Genomic DNA, 19,684 nt, shown 5'->3' on the forward strand with positions numbered 1-19,684 from the left:
GTCACCATGGCAACCGTAGAGTGACATGTGCAGCCAATACTTTTCGATATGTGCATCTTGTCCAGATATAATTAAAAGTTGCAAAATGCAACAGTAGAAGACACATACTGTATCTGAAAAAGGTGAGATTAATGTAGCAGCAATGAGTTCCACCTGATATTTGGCAAAAATGGCTAAATAATTAAACCTGAGTTAAAGAAAAGAACTGCACAAAAGCTAAAAGACATTATGGGTGACGAACATTATGGATGTTGAAAATCATGGGTCATTATAAATCCTGAGAGCAAAGACATTTTTGTGACCAGGCTGCACATCCTCCATTGTCCTTCACAACATCCTCGTCAGCGTGGCCGTGTCGCCTTAGAAATAAGTCATCAGGCATCGTACCATCTCTCTATAAATAAACCATGGGTACCTATCCTTGGCATTCACACAGGAAGAGGGCAGCTTAAAGCACCCGTCCGACCATGGTGAACTCACAGGAATACAAAGAAAATGACTTTGTTTTCCCTTCAGATATTGAATTCATTAAAATAATAATATATCTGCTGGTTTTAACATTCTATTGATCCCATGTTTCTTTTAACAGCATAACAATACAAAAAAAGAAAATTCAAGATGTCTTGTGGAACCCTTTCATGCCCACACACATTTCCACAAGACACAAGCTGACATATTTGGTATGCTTGGTAACCGTGGACAGCATGCTTTTCTGAAAGCCCTTCCACACATACTGGAAACTGGTAGAAAGTCTCAACTCGGCTTCTGACACAGCAAAGTCCTTGCCTATCTGTTTTTAAAATTCTTCCCCTTATTATTTTACTGGACATGTTGGCGATTGCAAAGCCCCACAGCAGAACACCAAGGCTTCAAAATCCTTCTTGTGTCTTTGATTTCAACATTGTATTTTGTGAAATAGTAAGCCTGTAGAGATGAGTCTACGACTGGGAAAGAAACTAAATCTAAAGAGTTTCACAGACCCCTCCAGTTCATATGGATCATTAAACGGATCCACAAAGCCTCGAACATTTGAATTGTTGAAGCAGAATAATTCTGCGCATGAAACCCTGGCTTAATTTAAAAACAAGCCATCCAAGCATTTCAATGAAACCTCATGGTTGCACAAGAGGAAAAGTCAGCGGATCCCCGATGGCAACCGGCGTGAGCAGAGTGGTAGAAACTCTTCTTTGCAACAAAACCATTAGCATGGCAAAACAACAATTACAACCATGAGAAGAGCGAGCATGAAGAAAATAGGACTTCATCATCTGAAAACCCACAACATTTGTCCTGGGGGAACGTGAGACAGAAAAGAAAATATCACAAGATGACAAGATTACAATACAGAAATCTCAGAAGCGTTGTGTAAAACAAAAACGCTGCACTGAATATGTAACCGTCCATGAGGAACACAGTGGGTTGAAGATGAGCTGAAGTCGGAATGCTAAGCTACAAATTTCTGCTAATATTCTCCTGTACATGCCTTACTCTCTGACTCTGAGCCAATGTGACATCCGTCAAAACACAGTCCTCAAAGCCGAAGAATTGCCAATAAATAATCATGACACAGTACAGCGCCTAAGAGGAGTTTAATTTTGTTTGAGTCTTTGAATTAACTTGAATAAACTGCCGTTCTCCCAAGAGAGCGGCCATCAACAAGGCAAACAGACTCCACCGATCAGTGTGAGTGTACCAGAGAGGAGTAAACAGGAAACCAGGACGGATCTTCTTCCTAATGGCATGTTTTAAAGAGGTACAAAAGACAACAATTTGTTCGAGCTCCACGCCTCCATCCCAGAAGACCAGGGGGGGAAAAAAAACAAGGAGGAATGATCTGGTGTCAGCTTAAAGACAGAAGCTATTGGATCTTGGTTAAAGTTCACGGGACGGGGGCCGTGTTTAAACCACCCAGGCCACCCTCTGTCAGGATGGCACCACGGCAGCCTAATGGTTACAATTATCAGTCCCTTCTGCTGACAGAGCTCTGGTGTGAATGCCTCTTCCGTGCTGCTCTCAGCCTGAGGCCGCTGTAATGACTGTGTTTTATGGCTGCAGTGAAAGGCAAACGCAGGACACAAGTTGGAGCAGGAAGGTGAACAATACAATAAAGGAAAAAAGGACAAGCAACGAGAAGATACAGTTATTTTGTGATCAGTTTTTTATGGTATGATTGTGATAATTGTTTAGTTTTAAAGTTTGGATCGTTAACGTTAAGTCTAAACGATGAATAAAGTTGCGTTCTTTTTGATGCTGCTGCTAGTTAGGGAGACGCTTGCAGGGATATTGGCAATTAGAGGCAGACATGCCATCTGGAGGAGTGGGAGTTTTCCTCGTGGGGCGGATGGGTGGACTTGTGATGAGTTTTGCAACACCAATGTAAAAATCAGGAAGAAATATTCTTGTGTTGGTGGATCTTTCATTAAGCTGACCGGCTGGCCTCGTACACATGTGAGTCTGGCAGGGTTTGGATTCACATCTCATGAGTCCATCTCTCTTCCCCTGCCAACTCCACTCTACATTGAGCTAAAAATGAAAAGCAGTATAAAAAACATTACACTTGAAGAGGTTTAACTTTTAAAATGCCTGCCCTGTTGAGATGGATGATAGATTGAGCAAAATGATTGAGTAACACAGGAGGAAGTTGTGTTACTTTAAGTTAAAAGGTAGGGTTAAAAACATTTCATTGGTATTTAAAATCCAGTTCACTTGAGGAATAGACTAACTGAGACTAGCTGAGATTTTTGCAGAATTTCTCTGAAAATACAGATTTAGCAAGTAAACAACAGGCAGTGTCTTATTTCCTAAACTGCTGCAGTTTCATCTGCTAATATTAGTTTTTTCTCAAAGAAGGAAAAACAAGAGCCTCTCTGTTGGGCCACTATGATTATCTAACCAACTCTAGCAAACATTTTGCGATCGGCCAATAATTAATGAAAACGTTCAGTAGAGCCAAAATCGAAAAGTTGGCAGGTTCTTTTTTCAGAACGGCATAAAGCGATCTCAGAACAGCGAGTAGCAGCGTGGACCCGCCTCCTCATCCATATGCAATTCCCGGCAATGATTATCTGCGGTAGGTTATAAAAACATTGGCCAATGTAAATACAAGTACAGAATCCCTCTATCTTCATTTCTAAAGCCGTGCATTTAGCCAAATAATTAAATTGCCGGGATAAAACAGATGCAGGATTTTATTTAGACGCTGTGCTAATTTCTCAATAAATTTAGAAAAAAACACGAGATACAATGGTGACTGGGTCCGCCCACTTACTGCCAAAAATCTATTTGCGAGTGAGCAGGTTCAAGTTTTGGGATGAGGCTAATTAAAAAAATTGCGGTTATTGGTTATTGACAGTGTCTATTGATCTTATGTAATAGAAATCTTTCTACAATGTTGAACTCGTACACTATTGTGTATGATTGATGCCACATTACTTCAAAATGTAATAATGGTCAGCATTACCCAATATAGAAATAACTTATAACCACCCAGGAGACCTGAACCCAGACGCAGCGACATCGATGAGATTGACGTGTGTCCATTAAGTGCTGAGCGGCTGCATTCGATTCGACGTTGTCATCTTTGACCTTTAGTTTCCGGCCTTTACATGTTCACATCCCTAAGTTGTCAACAAATTGGAACTAATTGGATTGTAGGGTCCCTCAGGAAACCAAACAGGTCTATAGGTCAGCAGCAAAGTAACTTTCAGACAAGATCAAACACCATCAGCCCTGAGAGGGTCTGCTCTGTCAGACCACATGACTTACATGCATTATTTAGTTGCCAAGACGTTCCACACAAGAGAAATTCAATAAATTGCCTGTACCTAGCGTAATGTACTGAGTTGTATAGTGCCTGCAGGGTTTGGCAGTCTATAGGATGCAACACTTTTCAAATATAGTAGTAAGACATTAGTTTCATTGCAGATGCGCCCTCAGATAAATCTGCAGCTTGAGAAGCTTTTAAATTTTTTTTATCATTTTCTATGGGCTGAAATAACAGATGATGGAAATGTCAACCCGCACTGCTTCTTTTTAAGAAACACGGGGCACCAACTTCAGCCGGACGTCGTCCTTAAAAGACATTTCTTCTGCACAGAAATGAGTGGAAATCTGAAGAGCTCAGCGGCACAGGACACAATATGGTGTGAATGACAGCAGCGCGGAGAGCACATGATCACAAAGCACAAAACATGTGCAAGACATGACGAGGCTCTGATAAAGTATGTGTGACGTATGATGACAAAGGTTCTAGTGTACTTTAGCAGTAGGAAGGAATCTCTATATACGTTTAGTGAGGAGGTCGTCACCACCAGTACATTACATGTCATTTAGCTGACGCTTTTATCCAAAGCGACTTACAATAAGTGCATTTCAACCATACGGATACAAACTCAAAACAACAAGAAACAAGAAAGTGCAATTTCATTAAATACGCCCATTTACTACTTGCTGTAGATAAGAGCCATTATAAGTACAATTAAGTGCTACAATTTGTTAGTCTCTTAGTCGAGGTAGAGTTTGAAGAGGTGTGTCTTTAGTTTGCGGCGGAAGATGTGAAGGCTCTCTGCGGTCCTGGTGTCTTCAGAGAGCTCGTTCCACCATTTCGGAGCATCAGACAGAGTCGTGATCTAGTCGAGTGTTTTGCTCTCAGTGAGGGAGGGACGAGCAGTTTGGCAGATGCAGCGCGCAGTGTGCGGATTGGGACGTAGGGTTGGACCATGTCCTGGATGTAGACTGGACCCGATCCATTCACAGCATGGGACCAGTACCACTACAACATACTGTTTCCAGGAGGAAATATGAGAAAATAAGTTTTGGGGAAACTCTTAGAATTCAGATACTCATCCAGAATCTTTTATTTTTTATCAGCTAGTCTATGGTCTAAAACACAACTTAAGATAATAATCTCTCCCTGGTTGTCTCGTTGGGCAAGACGGGCAGCTACTCCAACCTACCAGCTGTCTCCCAACTTCCAGTTATGTGGTTTAGTCAGCTGTGTCTTACCTCTGCTCTGGGCAGCTGATTAAACCGAGACTGTTGCCAGGGCAACTGCCTCTTCCGAAGATCCCCCCCTCGGTTTTTTATGGAGCCCAGATACTCTGATAATCTGAGGGATCCCAGAAGACACGGGGAGGAGCGCGGAGTGCCTGCCAAATGTTTTTAAAAGCTTCTCTCAAAAGAGCAATAAATAAGGGGAAAAAATGCCACCAGTGCTGCTCTGTGTGTGGCTGACCGCTGCTCATTTGTAAGAGGTCATTTATTTCTATTAAAAACACACAATGCGTGATTATTTTACCATGTATTTGTTCATATTTAAGGAACCTACAATGGTTAATAGCTAAACACGCATGGTTTTATGACTATCCGATTATTCAATCTATTTTGAAAGGTCTTAATAGAGGACATCTGAGAATCAGGTAAATAACAACAATGTAAGGCATGTATTCCGTTTATGGTTGTTTTGAGGACCTGTTTGCTCTCTAAATACACAATTATTCCCGACGAAAGTTTAACTTTCCTTCAGCAAAGGAAAGATGGCTTCTCAGCAAGTTGTTGTGAAAAATTGGAATAATCTAGATTAGCCACTAAAACCTATTTACATCGTTTTTTTGGCTAATGGTTGCATCCTCAGCCTCTTTTGCCCCCAAGTCAACTTCAACATGTTAATAGGATTTGTGACGCTGATAAAAAAAAGTATGTTGAAAAGGCCAGTGAGATGAATCAAGCCTGGCTGCCAAACAAGAAAAAAGATCAAAAACAGGAAATCCCACAAAAAACAAAATGAATTCCAGTAAATCCCCCCTATTTACCAAAGGATTTGACCCATTGTTGTGAGATTAAATCAAACTCTTTTGGAATAGAAGTTCCAATTCATTTTCGTGGGGAGTTTTAGCATGAATTAGAAAAATACCTTACACAATACAGTGGCTTCGCAGAGGTACACCATAACATACCACGTCGATGCCAAATCAGTGAGAGATTATTTACAGAACATTGTACAAAACTTTAGCACCAGCTATTGTGCTCATTTAAATCTCCATCAGTAGACTGCATCTACTAAAGGAAACGGTACAAATACAGTCCAGCTGGGTGGGAAAAGTTAAGTAAATTACCATACATGGAAATCAGTCAGTGAAAGAAGAAAATGTAAATGTGTTCTTTGCTTTCCACATAAAACAATAAAATAATTTATCTTCATTTTCAGGGGAATATGAAAAAGAATATGGAGAACAATAAGCGGGCCAACGAGTCTCAGGGGACAGTGGATCCATATGAAAGTATCCCACATAGCCGAGGCTCTGCTGGTGACAGGAGGGAGATGAATGAAGGCACAGAGATGCAGTGATATAGTAAAATATGTGTTTTAAAAGGTATCCAGGTAAATGTCTGTTCATAAACATATAAAAACAAGTTCACCTTAAAAAATAAGTTAACATTAATTTACACTCAATATTCCCTTTTTTGGTCTAAAATGCATCAGTCTGGGTCAACTGAATCGGCTGGTTGTTTTCAACTTCCCAAAATGGTGTACGGACAAAACATTTTTTATGTTGATACAAAGTATAGATGCAAGCAGAGCGCATTGTCATCTAATAACAGAGGATTTTCAACCTGGATCTATTTAAGTGTGACCATATTATCTTTGAGAAAGAATTTGAAGAGCAAGTTTGAAGGATGCAATCAAGGATATCAATGGATACAAGTTGTCTTCCTGAGAACTGTGGTTTAAAAATGATGACACCCTTCCATGGTTTCATGTACTTGACTCAGGGCACGGCTTGTTTGTTGACAGTTTGTCTGCGTAACTAATTAACATCTTCAGATACAATCACAATGTGGGACGCTTGGAGATTGCAGGAGCGGTTATTTATAACAGGTGTGAGTGCAAAAGGGAAGTGGATCTGATGTCATAATCTAGACACGCATCACATGATTATACCATCTGTAAACGGGGCCTGGAGGGAATGCATTAAACACCAAACAAGGTCTGTAGATTTTCCCCCCCAACACTTAAAGACGTACAACCACAGCAGACAATAACCCTTTTAAGACTGGTAATATTTACCAAGTTGTCTCGTACCACAGATTCTAGGGCTCATCTGTATGCTATTCACTTGGGTTCCTGCTGCAAGGTGTGTCTGCACCTTCAGGCGTGAATCCAGTAAGTAAGCCGCATGCCGTGAGCCACACACAGAAGCAATCACTTACACGCGCACACACACACACACACACACACACACACACACACGTGAGGCCGCAGGAGGGTGTGAGCGGTCTATGGTAAAGCTCGCCCTCCAGTCGCCCCGGCTCATGCGGTACTCTTCATTGCACTCGGGTGCTTCCGATCGCCTCCCGCCATCCTGCTCAGTAAAGCGCTCAGTGCCGTGAAGATTATAGCGATGTTTCACACCCTAACCCTGCTCTGCGCCGTTCCTCTGAGCGACAGCTTCTTGAATGGCATTAATAAGTCGCCCCGTTAGCTGTCTTTGGTACACAGAGGAATGGCACTCAGTCTGCATTTGTGAGGGACCTCCGGTCAGGGTAGGATGTCTAAAACATTTCATCAGCTGTAAAATGCCCACTGCCCGACACAAGCCTATACGCTACATTCATTTCTCATTATACTGCTGCAGATATAGCTCACTGGGTAAATCATTTTTTACCATCTCACGTATCGTACCTGTGCGTTAGTGTGTGTGGACCCGCTTGTCTTACTGGACCAAAACACATTTCAATTATTTTCAATTAAGTGTCTTACATGACTCTTTGCTCAGCTTAACACTCTAACATCCTTTGTGTGCAACATTAACCTTCCCTCCTGGACATGATTGTTTCAAGCCACGTAGGCCAATAAGGCCAAATGTCTTGCTTGTAGTGGTGAGAAAAAATATAAGAGGAATGTGAAGGGCACAGGAGATGGAGCGGGGTATGCCTTGGACTGCTGATCCATAACCTGTGGCATGCTGAATGTTAATGTTAAAATACCACACCACCCGTTGGATGAAAAGCCCCCCCCCCACCTCCCACTCCGTCCCCCCAGCTAATAAATGATTCACAATTGGTGCCAGGCCCGAGTGCTATTTAAATGAGCATACGTGCATTTTTTTTTATCCTACACATCTTTACATAGTTATTGGATGTTATCCCTGGACTTATTCCTGTTGTTTGGGTATTTTGAGGAATCAGTTGAATCATTTTAGCTGCGCAGTGGTTTGTGGAAATGCGAAACTTCAGAGATGTATGTGTGGTTGTTGAATTGTAAAATCTCAGAGTTTATTGCTCTTATTCTGCAATTCATGGCAGGTAGGATCTAAAACAGCTCGCTAACACAGAACACACAGAGTATTGATTCATAAATATGACGGTGCCAATGTTTCCTGAAGGCAACGCGGTTGATGAATTGTTAAGCTGTCACTCATGATTACTTGCCCTTCTCAGTAGATGCCCCGCCCCCTACGCCACATCAGGGCCAAATGTCTGAATGTGAAGAAATATGATCCGGAAGTGAAAAAAAGATTTGAAAGTGAAAAAAGATTTCAAACTTGGGAATAAAAGATTAAAAATCTAAAATTCGCAAAAATTATAATACCGCGAACATAAAAATATGTATGTGAAGAATGAAACACTCAGAACTATATTCAACCCAAAAAATACAACAATGTATTCAAAATAAAAATATGTATTTTTCATGTTGTTCAAGACCAAAACTGAAACTTCCAGGTTCACATTTGTTTTTCAAATGATCACATTCCATTTTACGCTTTACAATTAACAATTTTTTTTGACACTTTTGGCTCGGATTTGGCTCCATACTTATTCACTAGTTTCGGTCACAGAGAGGTGACAAACATTTGGAGCCAATTGATTAACTTCTCTGGAAAATATGGTGGGGGAAGAGGCTCCATCTCAACTCTCAAACTGTCACGCACCACTTACAGTGAGAGGTGCATTAACAAAGCTGTTGTTGGCGGAAGTTAACTGAAGACATCTTACAGGAATGCCTGACCAGAAGCTGTCAGCTTTGGCTGCCAGTGAAGCCCTGTGTTAATCATATATATTTCCAGCCCCCTGTATCTGTAAAGTATGTTATTTGAGTCTGAGGGGTGTGTGACCTCTCAGTCAACCCACGCTGTTAATGTCCATGTAGCTACTCTGTGCTTCTGCTGTGCAAAGTAGGTTTTTCTTTCGTTATGTTGGATTTTTTTGTCTGTCAGCAGGATTATGTCAAAACAACAGGCCCGATTTTCATGAAATTTCTCAAAGTTTATCATGGGTCGAGGAAACCACGTTACATTTTGGAGAGTGTCTGTGTCAAAGGGGGATACAGACGTCAGATTTAACTTATGGGAATTTCCTTGGCGGAGTTCGGTTTTTTCCAAGTGTTCTTTTATTTATGAGAGCGAAGATGAGAAAGGCACATGGTTGACAGTGTGTGACTCTAACAAACACAGTGGGAGGGAGTATACTGTTGAATCTGGCTCCAGAAACGAAAGGTAACAAAAGTAACAAGCTGTTTGATGGAGCTACTAAACCCCTTGTGGCCGCGGCGCGTCCCCAGGCTGGATGATACCGATGACCGTGACGTGCCCCGGCTTTGATAATGGTGCTGTAGAAGTAAATCAAGCAAAGCTTTCAGTGTCTTAACAACGAACAACTTCGCAAATCTCCAGTTGTGAAATTATAAAAATGGCACTCTGCTTCAAACTTATAATAATATATATATATATGTATATATATATGTATATATATATATATATATATGTATATATATATATATATATATATATATATATATATATGTATATATATATATATATATATATATATATATATATATATATATATATATATGTATATGTATATATATATGTATATATATATATATATATATGTATATATATGTATATATATATATATATATATATATATATATATATATATATATGTATATATATATGTATATATATATATATATATATGTATATATATATGTATATATATATATATGTATATATATATATACATATATATATATATATATGTATATATATATATATATATATATATGTATATATATATATGTATATATATGTATATATAAATATATGTATATATATATGTATATATATACATATATATAATAAACTATATAAAAATTTAAAAATCCTGTTGGAGAAAAACTTAAAAAGAAGTCTTCTGTGATTGCCCTTTACAATCATCTAAAAAGGGGGGGGGGGGGGGCAAACTAAACAGACCCCAGGAAACTTTCATTAAACCGATTGTTGTTACGCTTTACTCCTGTTCTACTGTAATCCATTTATGCTTGCCTGATACTGCTAAAGAGGCATAACGAATGAAGAGATGCATGAACCATGATCATAGGAGATCTACGAATAGTGCCGGTATGAGAGCTGTCAGTGCCGTGCCACCGTGGGATTGTGTCTCGGCCATGCTAATGGTGGCATTTTGGTTCAGAAATGTGACAGGAGCTAATGGGAGACAGGCAGGACACTTATTGTCCCTTTGATAACAAGCTCTTCCTTTCAACCATTTCATGTGAGGTCGGAATTAAATCATAGAACACAGTTGAATCAATACACATACGCTATGTGATGTGAATAGCCTCCGATGCATAACTGCTAAGAAAGAAGGGCTGTGAGCAAGAATAACCGATGACATGACCGTCTCAGTGAGGTGAAGGAAAAGGGCAGGCTGATAAACGGCATAAGAATAAGAACTGAGGAGGAAGTTGGTACCATTGCATTAAAAAATAAAGACAGAATGAAATATTTTTCATTGCGCTGGCTAGAGTCACGATGTTGTCAGAGAACAGGGGTGGATTGGGCCTCTGTCACTCTGTAACTTGTATTGATCACATTGCTGTGTATAATCACCAGCCGTCTAACTTTCCTCCACCTCTTCCACCTCCACCTCTTCATTCCTGCTCAGCCTATACTGCTGCATTAATCCCAATCTGCGATGGCTGCCGTAGCGCATATTGCATTAGCTACTGAGTGATCAAATTAGGCAACAGCACGCTTACCCGCCTCCGCAATCAGTGGCACTTTCCGATAGAGACAACTACACGCTTACAATCAATTTGCTACTCTTATCTAATCAAGCAGCTCACACGCATCTCTGAGCTTATTTTTTGCACGCTTGGTGACATAGAAAACATGCGCTATGCACAGCATAACATGCCTCCACAAGCACACACACGCCCACATACGAATGCAAGCAAGTACATGCATAAGAGCCTTTTTTTCTCAAACATTCACATCCACACATCTCTTCATGGACATGTTGCAATTCATTCAGAAATAAACAAATTAGCCTCCTGCCTCTGCCAGGAGCGCACTGCTTTCTTGTCAGGAGTTGGTTAAGATGTAAAGCAGTACGAAGGGAGCAGGCAAAAGATGATGTGTGACACAGACTCTTAATCAAAACCATTCATCACCCAAGCAGCTTCAAAACCAGGTTGGAAGTGAGAAGAGCTTCACATCGGAACAGGCACTGAACACACCATTATGCTGATTACTGTCGGATGACAAAGTAACTTCAGTGAACAGTGGTCCTCCACCCCAATCCTTGTATATACTTTACAGTAAATTATTTCATGATTTTTTTTAATAAATATGAATTAGTTAGAACTGCTGTGTAACCGGACGTCATTGACTGATGCTTAAGGCTTATCGTTTCCTTTTTTTAACAAGTTTTCACGGTTCGTTGAAAAAGAATTTCATACTGCAGTTAAAAAGACCCATTTATTGTAATTGGAAAAGGCATAAATCATCTCATTTTTAAAATTTTGACTTTCACCCAGATGTCATTCCAACCAATTAAATTCTCCTCAATGCACAGTTGTATCTTCAAATTGAAAGTAAAGAGCCCTATTACCATGCTGAAAGATCTGACTTTGATCTCTAATCAGAGCAAATACTCAACCACATGGATCGACAACAGTCATCCCACAGGGAGAGAGTAAACAAAATCAATATTTGCACCCGTGAAGCATTTCTCCAGGCTTTGCAGTACAAACCACTGATGTCTCATCTCTTTTAATGAGGGATGGCTCAGCAGGCATCTGTTACACATTGTTCCCACTGCAGCTTGCTGAAATGTCACATACAGCAAGTGTGCAGTCCGCAAAAAGATGCAAGAAGGTGCTGAATTAGAACAGAACATTTCCGTACATGGAGTTGTTTCCCATGTGGTAAAAGTGCAGTAAGACTATTTGGCATAATTTGTCTGGATTTATTTCCTTAATCTTATAAAAGACGAAGTAAGGCAAAAAAAAGGTACAATTAATTTACACCAAATACCAATCATTCCTCTTTATAAAGTATGGAAATACATAAACTGAATGTGGAGTCAGCTTGAATGCAGTTTTAGCTACAGAACCAGTGGTGTTCACATGATAGTATAGTATGACAAAACACGAGAACATGTACTGGCTGCTGATGGGCAATTTTGCCTGCAAGTTCAGCTGCAAACAGGTTTTCCGTGTAGGCAAACATGTAAATGGGGCAAATGCGATCACCCAGCTATCTTTCCAGAGTTGCGTAGGATGAAATGAGTTCTGGCTACTAGTATTTGAAATAGTTCCCGAAATGCAGGATGAAATGTGACCCTGCTTGGTGGGTCACTCTGCACTTTCTATGAAGAGTATGCATGTTCTCCGTGTGTCCGTAGGAGTTTCCCCCAGCTGCAAGATTTCTCAAAAGGAAAAAGGCATTTTAAATATAACTGGATACTCTAAATTGTCCGTGAATGCAAGTGTGAATGTGTTGGTCTAGACGCGTGTTGGCGGTGCGATTAACTGGTGACCTGCCCAGGCAGCGTTGTTCCTCTCACCTAAGTGTTGCACCTACAGTCGTTCACTCGCAGCAATTAGACTAACTTTCATTTTTAGCACAACATCAAACGCTTGTGCATAATATTGTCTCATTTATCCCTATTTGCCTGCAGTCATGCTGACATTCACACTGTGTCGTCACAGTGGGATCCCCATATACGTTTCACTTCTGCTCCATTCATTTGCTGCTATGAGCTAATGTTAAAGTGCTCTCCCCACAGGAGAATCAGCCGATCACTCATGCGTGTGTGTTTGTGTGTGTGTGTGTGTGTGTGTGTGTCTGTGAGTGAGTGCACACCTCCGTGTCTGTCCGGGGCTAATCTCGTATTCTGCTACAGTAAAAAGCATATTATTTATGGTGACAGAACTTCTTGGTGGATATGAATTTAGTTTTTTTGCAAGATATATACTGAGTGCACCTTTCTATTTCTTACTGATACTTAATATCTCAACAATGGCAAGAAGTCCTTAAGAACACAGATATGATTCAAAACACACACCTATAAAATGTGAGTGAGGATGAGAGTCCGATGTAAACGCTTTCTTAATTAAAAGGTTTTGGACAAACTGCTCTCTGAAGCATCCAACACAGACTCCCCATCAGTGGCTGCTCAACAAGGCCCAATACAGCATTCATTAAAGGCTTAAATTACCATGGCATGTTGGACTGCCAACTCCAGAACCCTCATTGAAAAATCAATATGACTTACATAGATGGAAGCATTTTTCAGGGCAGGTAGTGTTGCAGCAGCGCTACCACTTTGGAAAATCCGTCGGCCAGAGAGGGGAACATGATCCGAAAACACAAATTGGGTCATAAAGTTCAACAAACACCATTATGGGTCAAACACTGAAGATATGTCCCCTGGTGTCACGATAACAAATGTTGTCAAAATGTATTTTGGTAGGACTTCTAATCCATTAAATGGAATAGCAAGGATGATGACATTTCTTTTGCCAGAGAGGCAACAAGAATGGACAATAGGTTAAAAAACATTGGATTGTGAAGCCACCTGAAAAGAACCAGGTAGCAGAGATTTCACAATTACTCTCACATGAGACAACACGTGCATCTACAGCAAGACCTTCACGTAGTATAATCATAGTAAGAAAGTCTGAATTAAAGCAAATGTCAAACAGATGGAACATAAAAACTAAATAAAAGAGAGCGTAACCACGGCATCGCTGTTGGACAAGTTGCGTTTAAACAGCATCTAGCATAGTGATACCAGACTATTACCACTTTGGCCACATAAACGCAGCACGCCCTGTCTCCCCACATAATATACTGCTGCTACAGAAGTGGCCAAAGGCTTGAGTGTGTCCGTGTGGCCTGTTTATATAAGCCAAGCATCTTAGTATGCAGCCATTGTAGAACAAACAGACACAGAGAGAGAGGTCTGCAGCATAACATCCATAAAATCAGGGGACAGACAAGCGTTTTAGGAAATGCCAACAGCTGATCTGTTTTGACACCTCTACTCTTCCTCTTCTCCTGTCGCTCTACAAGCCGAGGGGTTCTGGATTAGCTGTCCTGTGTTCCACCCATAAGGGTCTCTCTCAGCAATCTGGCATCTATTTAATATTTGTTCACCACCAGTGGCGAGGCGGTGTGGCCTTTACACTGCGGGACCGACAGAGAGGCCGGATGACTGATAGAAGGAACTGGATTCATGTGCTACGCAATGCGCTTCTGACCTCGGGGTCACGTCCAGGCGTAAAATAGAGATTGAGGCTTTTTAATCAGTTGTGGGTAAATCTAGAGAAGTGATGATCGGGGCTGTGGAGCAGACTTGGGGAGGATGAAAAGCACAGCGAGGCAGATTTTCTCCTCGGCTCGCATACGCATTCACGCAGGATCGCTTTGTTGTTCTGAGATGACGCTGCTGGGGCATCTGCAACTTTTTCATAAAGCAGACATAACTGCTAAAGCAGGGATAACATACAGCACACAGATGCTCTCGGATTACCTTTCAAAAACAAATCAATACGCAAAACAATAACGTTAGCGAGTGCGAATGTTTGAGACCAGAACCCATCCCGCCCTGACCCAGGCTTATTTTCTAAGTAGAGCCCTGAGCGAAATGCAACGTTTTACCACCTCAGTGGTGAACTAAGTAATTGAAGATTGATGAAATAATGTGCTCCATCCGATAATGACCATATGGCTCAGGAACGGGCCCACTGGGTCCTGGCAGTGGTATGGAAATAAGGCATAATAGGTTGTAGGTACATTAAATTAACTTTTAAGAGACAGTTATATCTGATGTTGCTCCACGGACTGCTCTTTGAGATGTGCGCAGAGCGTCCTGCTTCACAGACCTGCTGTAAGTAAACCTTCATAAAACCCACGTTTCCACTATTCTCTTACTTCGAACGGATGATATTACGACGTAGCCCAAAGTTACTGTGGAGAACTGCTTCTCACATGCTTTTAACTGTTTGTAAAGGCCACGGTGTTCTTACCAGCTTAGTCCATCAAATCAATAAACCCTATTGACTCAATGACACACGCACACAATTTTGGGAGAACTGGTGTGTAAAGGTAATAGTACAAACTCCAGCTGCCAGTCTCCGTCCAGATGAAAGAGGCCAGGTCCACACATTCAAAATATTGGTTGCCAGGTGAGAGCACCATTTTTAATCTCATAAAGAAAAGGACAGTGCGGAAAAGCAAGGTCACATAGTGCATTACACATCACAGGCACAGCAGAAAAACATATTTTGAATAAACTAACATTTCAAGGACAACTTAAAGCCTTCACATGAACTCCTAACAGCAAAATAACAGGATGCAAAACTTGTGGTTTTCTATCAAAAAACACAAATACAGTGTGCCTTGGTGACAATATTGCCATGGAAACACTTATTCCATCAATAGGTGAGGCTGAGTGGTTCAGAAAAATGTGAGAGGGCGATTTAACAGCAAGCCAAATGCGAACAGCGTGCGCACACACAGAGGAGCAGGCGGACTGAAATACAGACAGGTCCCACAAGGTAAAAACGCTACCTGTCAGAGTGAGCACAGTCTAATTTGCACCATGGTGTTTGATGCACAGCTGGAGTTTCAGAGGGGGAGAATATCCCAAAGCTGGAAGGGAATCAGGGATCAATGGAGACACCACAAATGCTGTTACGGCAGAAGAAAGAATCTTTTAGATCCTTTCATCAAGTAGTACCACAATGCAAAAGTACACATTAAACAGCAGAGAAAGAAGTAAAACGTCAGTACCTGGGAATTGTACTTAAATGACAGTAATCCTGCATCATAACGATAGTCAATTATGGAATCCTTATGATGCAAGTACTCTTCTAAGACATACGTAGGTTAAGCAGTGAAGGAAAAGGCTCTTGGCGAAACACCGTTCTTAGAGCTCAAACAGGAAAGCCAACAGGAGATTTGGGAAGGAGCCCAGTACGTACACAAAGCTTCCGCACATCGAGCTCCACTTGCTCGTAGGAAAGAAAACCAAAAAATGTATGAAACTTATTGGTGAGCATCATTGGTGTCTCAATCTTGTCCATCTGATGCCTAGTAATTCCTCCGCACACCGTCAAGTTAGTGAGACGGGATAACAAGGCATATTCATTGTAAACACCCGATATGAAGAATTAAAGGCCAGGGGCTTCTTCCACCTCTGGACTGCAGATATTTTGTTACGTAAAGGTTATCATTGTTCCAAAAAGCGTCGACCAATATAAAATGTAATTGAGGGAACAATGCTCTGGGATGACAGCATTAATAATAAAGGGCGACTTATCTCGCTCTGACCACAAACTCCATTTAAAAGCACACCGACACGAGCACACAAAGACGAGACGGGCTGGTGCCTCCTCCGACTCGCATTTTCACAGAGCTCCCGAGCAATCAGCCACACAGACGCATGCTCGCTCCCAAGCTCACACTTCGCTTATTGACTCTCATGGTGCTTTGATGCCATCGCAGCCACAACCCCTGCCATCCTGCAGCATCCCACGCAGAAATCGCTGAACAGAGAGCAGTTAAGGCAATCTGCGCCCCGAGCCCGGGAGGCATTAAAGATGTAGACTCCTGTCACGCCCCCTCCCCTCTGCCTCCATTTCCCTCTGGGCTGGTTTAAAGTTCTCATTGCCTTGAAAAAGCCATAAGATTCAGCCTGGAACGGTGTAAAAACCTCAACCTGCGGAAGGCGGCGTGGACCAATAATGCTGCAGGATCAGGATCTGTGACCTCGAGCCTACGGGGAGAAAGAATACGGGGGCCTCATGACGGTTGACGTCATAAAATAAGATGATTATAATGTTATGCATGCATTATACCAGTTGTTTGTGCCCCCCCCCCCCCCCCCCATCCACCACCACCATAGGGTGCAGATGTCTTCTTTGAGTTCATTGATACCCGTAAAGCGCACAAGTATGAGCTTCACTCTTCATACAGAGTTCCATACAATGGCCCTTTAACTAAAAATGATGCAAGTGCAATTGTTCTGAACCAAACTATTACTCATTATTTTACAGCAAGACTTATTTTTAGAGCGTGCAATAGCGGATCATATGCTCACATGCTTTGACCTCTTTCCTATGTCAAAATCTTTCCCATTAACTGTCTCTTGCTTAGTCACCTCGTCGAGCCTCCTTCCATGATAATTAGGAAAGGAAAGCCTATTAGCATGTTACATAATCATGTACTTTGTACAATGAGACAGGTGGAAGAGGGGGGCTGGGAGAATGCAACAGAATCTCTGAACAATGCCTCATATAATCCTGAATAGATAATCAGATACCCATGTAGAACTATTCTAAAGGAATCTGTGGGTGGAGTATCAAAATGTTACAGAACAAAGACAAAGTTTTTATCTGCATAAAAGTTCCTTAGACCCATACCTGAACTCAGCTGTCAGCTAGTTGACGGCGGAGGAGCCGCAATGTTGGGCTGGTGTTCAGGAATGCTGGGATGTGAGACAGTGAGTGGGCTGATTCCTTCTGCTGACTTTGCAAGGAAAATAATTGGCTTTATATCCAAGAAATTATTCTGAATTCTTTTTTTTAAATGTTCTGTGAGTTTGAGTTTAAGTAGAGGCCCACACACAACACTGTGCTACAATGGAGGGGGGGGGGGGGGGTAGAAGTAGTTGTCTTATGGAAGAATCCTGAGTCTCCCTTCATTCTCCTGCTGGTTGACTGACGCGTGCAGTTTATCAGCTGAACACACATGGTGCAAGACACAAAGACAGGAAGGCAAAGAATACAAAATATACCTAATGCATTAGAAACCAAGGCGTTTCTGATTCACTGACAGTGAACACGAATGACTGCCGAGGAGAAGCCGAACAATGCAGTTCCATAGATCACAATTCGTTTCAGAGTTTCCAACCCGACCGAAGGGTTTCTCAGTTGTTGTTTCCTCAGTGGAAGCTGGAATCAGCTCAGTTCCCCTGGATGACCCATAATCAGGCCATTGCATTATAGACACTGTGGACAAGCAAAGCATATTTTCTACATTTAAATTCAACAGTCAAAGAAATTTGAGAATAGCGGCTGGTGAATAACCCACCGGGAGGCCGGTGAGGAATCCTACAGTTGCAGTGGTGAAGCGTTAAGATGTTCTTTACTGAAAAACATAGTTGAGACCAAAGCTCAACTCACTGCAGTCAGAAGGAGACAAATGCAACAATTTCACAGATCTTAAACTATATATAGCCAGGAATTCCCACCGCTTTAGGCGCATGACGCACTTGACACTAAATATATTATTGAGTGCGTAAAAAAAAAGATTTATATTTTAATGAAAAGATTTATTATAGATTTATAGCTACTTATAGCTATAGATTTATAGATTATTTATAAGTGAGGGCATTATCAACAATTGATTAAAGTGGTATTTTATTTGGACATGGAGGTGCATCTTTATTACAATGATAGATTCAGTATATCTATCGTATCTGTCATGAACCGGGTATCCTCCTTTTCCTTTCCAACCCTTTCTTCACTTACACACACACACACACACACACACACACACACACACACACACACACACACACACACACACACACACACACACACACACACACACACACACACACACTTAGACCTGCTCATTCATTCCCAGCTGCTTCTCATCTCGTCATCCTCTCTTCCCCTCACCTGTTCCTACCTTCTGCAATTAGACTCTCTATTTCTAGCCTGCCTCTTCCCCTTGTTCTCTGCCAGAGTATTGACTATGCACCCGACGTACCTGCTGCCTCGTTTCTCCTGCTGTGTCGTGTGCTAACGGTTCGTGCCTTACGGTGTGGCCCGAGTCCAAACCTCTGTTCCACCCAGCCTCCCGTTTGACGTGGGCGGCCTGCTGTCTGGAGTGCTTTTCCCTCGCCCTGGAGCTCGTTCCCTGCACTCTCCGGAATTCCCCGTCGCCGGCCAAGCGCCCGCGCCTCTTCTGTTAAGCCTTTAGGGCCATTTTGTTTGTGAGACCACCTTGTGGCTACCTTAGTTCCTTTTTGCCTTGCACATTCTAAGTTGATTAAAACAGACCTTACCTGCCCTTGCGTTTGGGTCCTCTCTCCTCCACCCACACAACAGTATCGCACGATATAGTGCGATACACATCACTATATCATCAGTGCGATACAATATGTTTCTGATTCCAGTGACACACTCGTCATTGAGAGATTTCTGTCTCTATAATGTCATTATAAAACAGAAGCAGAAATGTTTGTATAATACAATATTAGTCTCGCTGTCTCGATGCAATTGCTGGTATGTTTACAGTCTGGTAAATAAAATGAGATTGTCGTGAGAAAATAAAAAAGGAATAAATACATTTTGATCAGTAAATGTTGGGTTCTCCAG

General features: G+C 41.5%; 1 protein-coding gene and 1 long non-coding RNA gene across 2 annotated transcripts in view; both read right to left on the bottom strand.

Annotated features, from left to right (window-relative positions):
- The window catches only part of tex264a (testis expressed 264, ER-phagy receptor a), a 47,858-nt gene that overhangs the window by 14,534 nt on the left and 13,640 nt on the right, over nt 1-19,684 (bottom strand). The gene's annotated exons all lie outside the window — the stretch shown is intronic.
- On the bottom strand, nt 15,471-19,425 carry LOC120834972 (uncharacterized). The gene is made up of 3 exons (XR_013453190.1): nt 18,390-19,425; nt 17,720-18,307; nt 15,471-17,073 (listed from the first exon to the last, which is right to left on the bottom strand). It is a non-coding gene; the product is annotated as an uncharacterized LOC120834972 (long non-coding RNA).

This window comes from Gasterosteus aculeatus, chromosome 17 (genome assembly GCF_964276395.1).
Source record: "Gasterosteus aculeatus chromosome 17, fGasAcu3.hap1.1, whole genome shotgun sequence".
Classification (NCBI taxonomy): Eukaryota; Metazoa; Chordata; class Actinopteri; order Perciformes; family Gasterosteidae; genus Gasterosteus; species Gasterosteus aculeatus.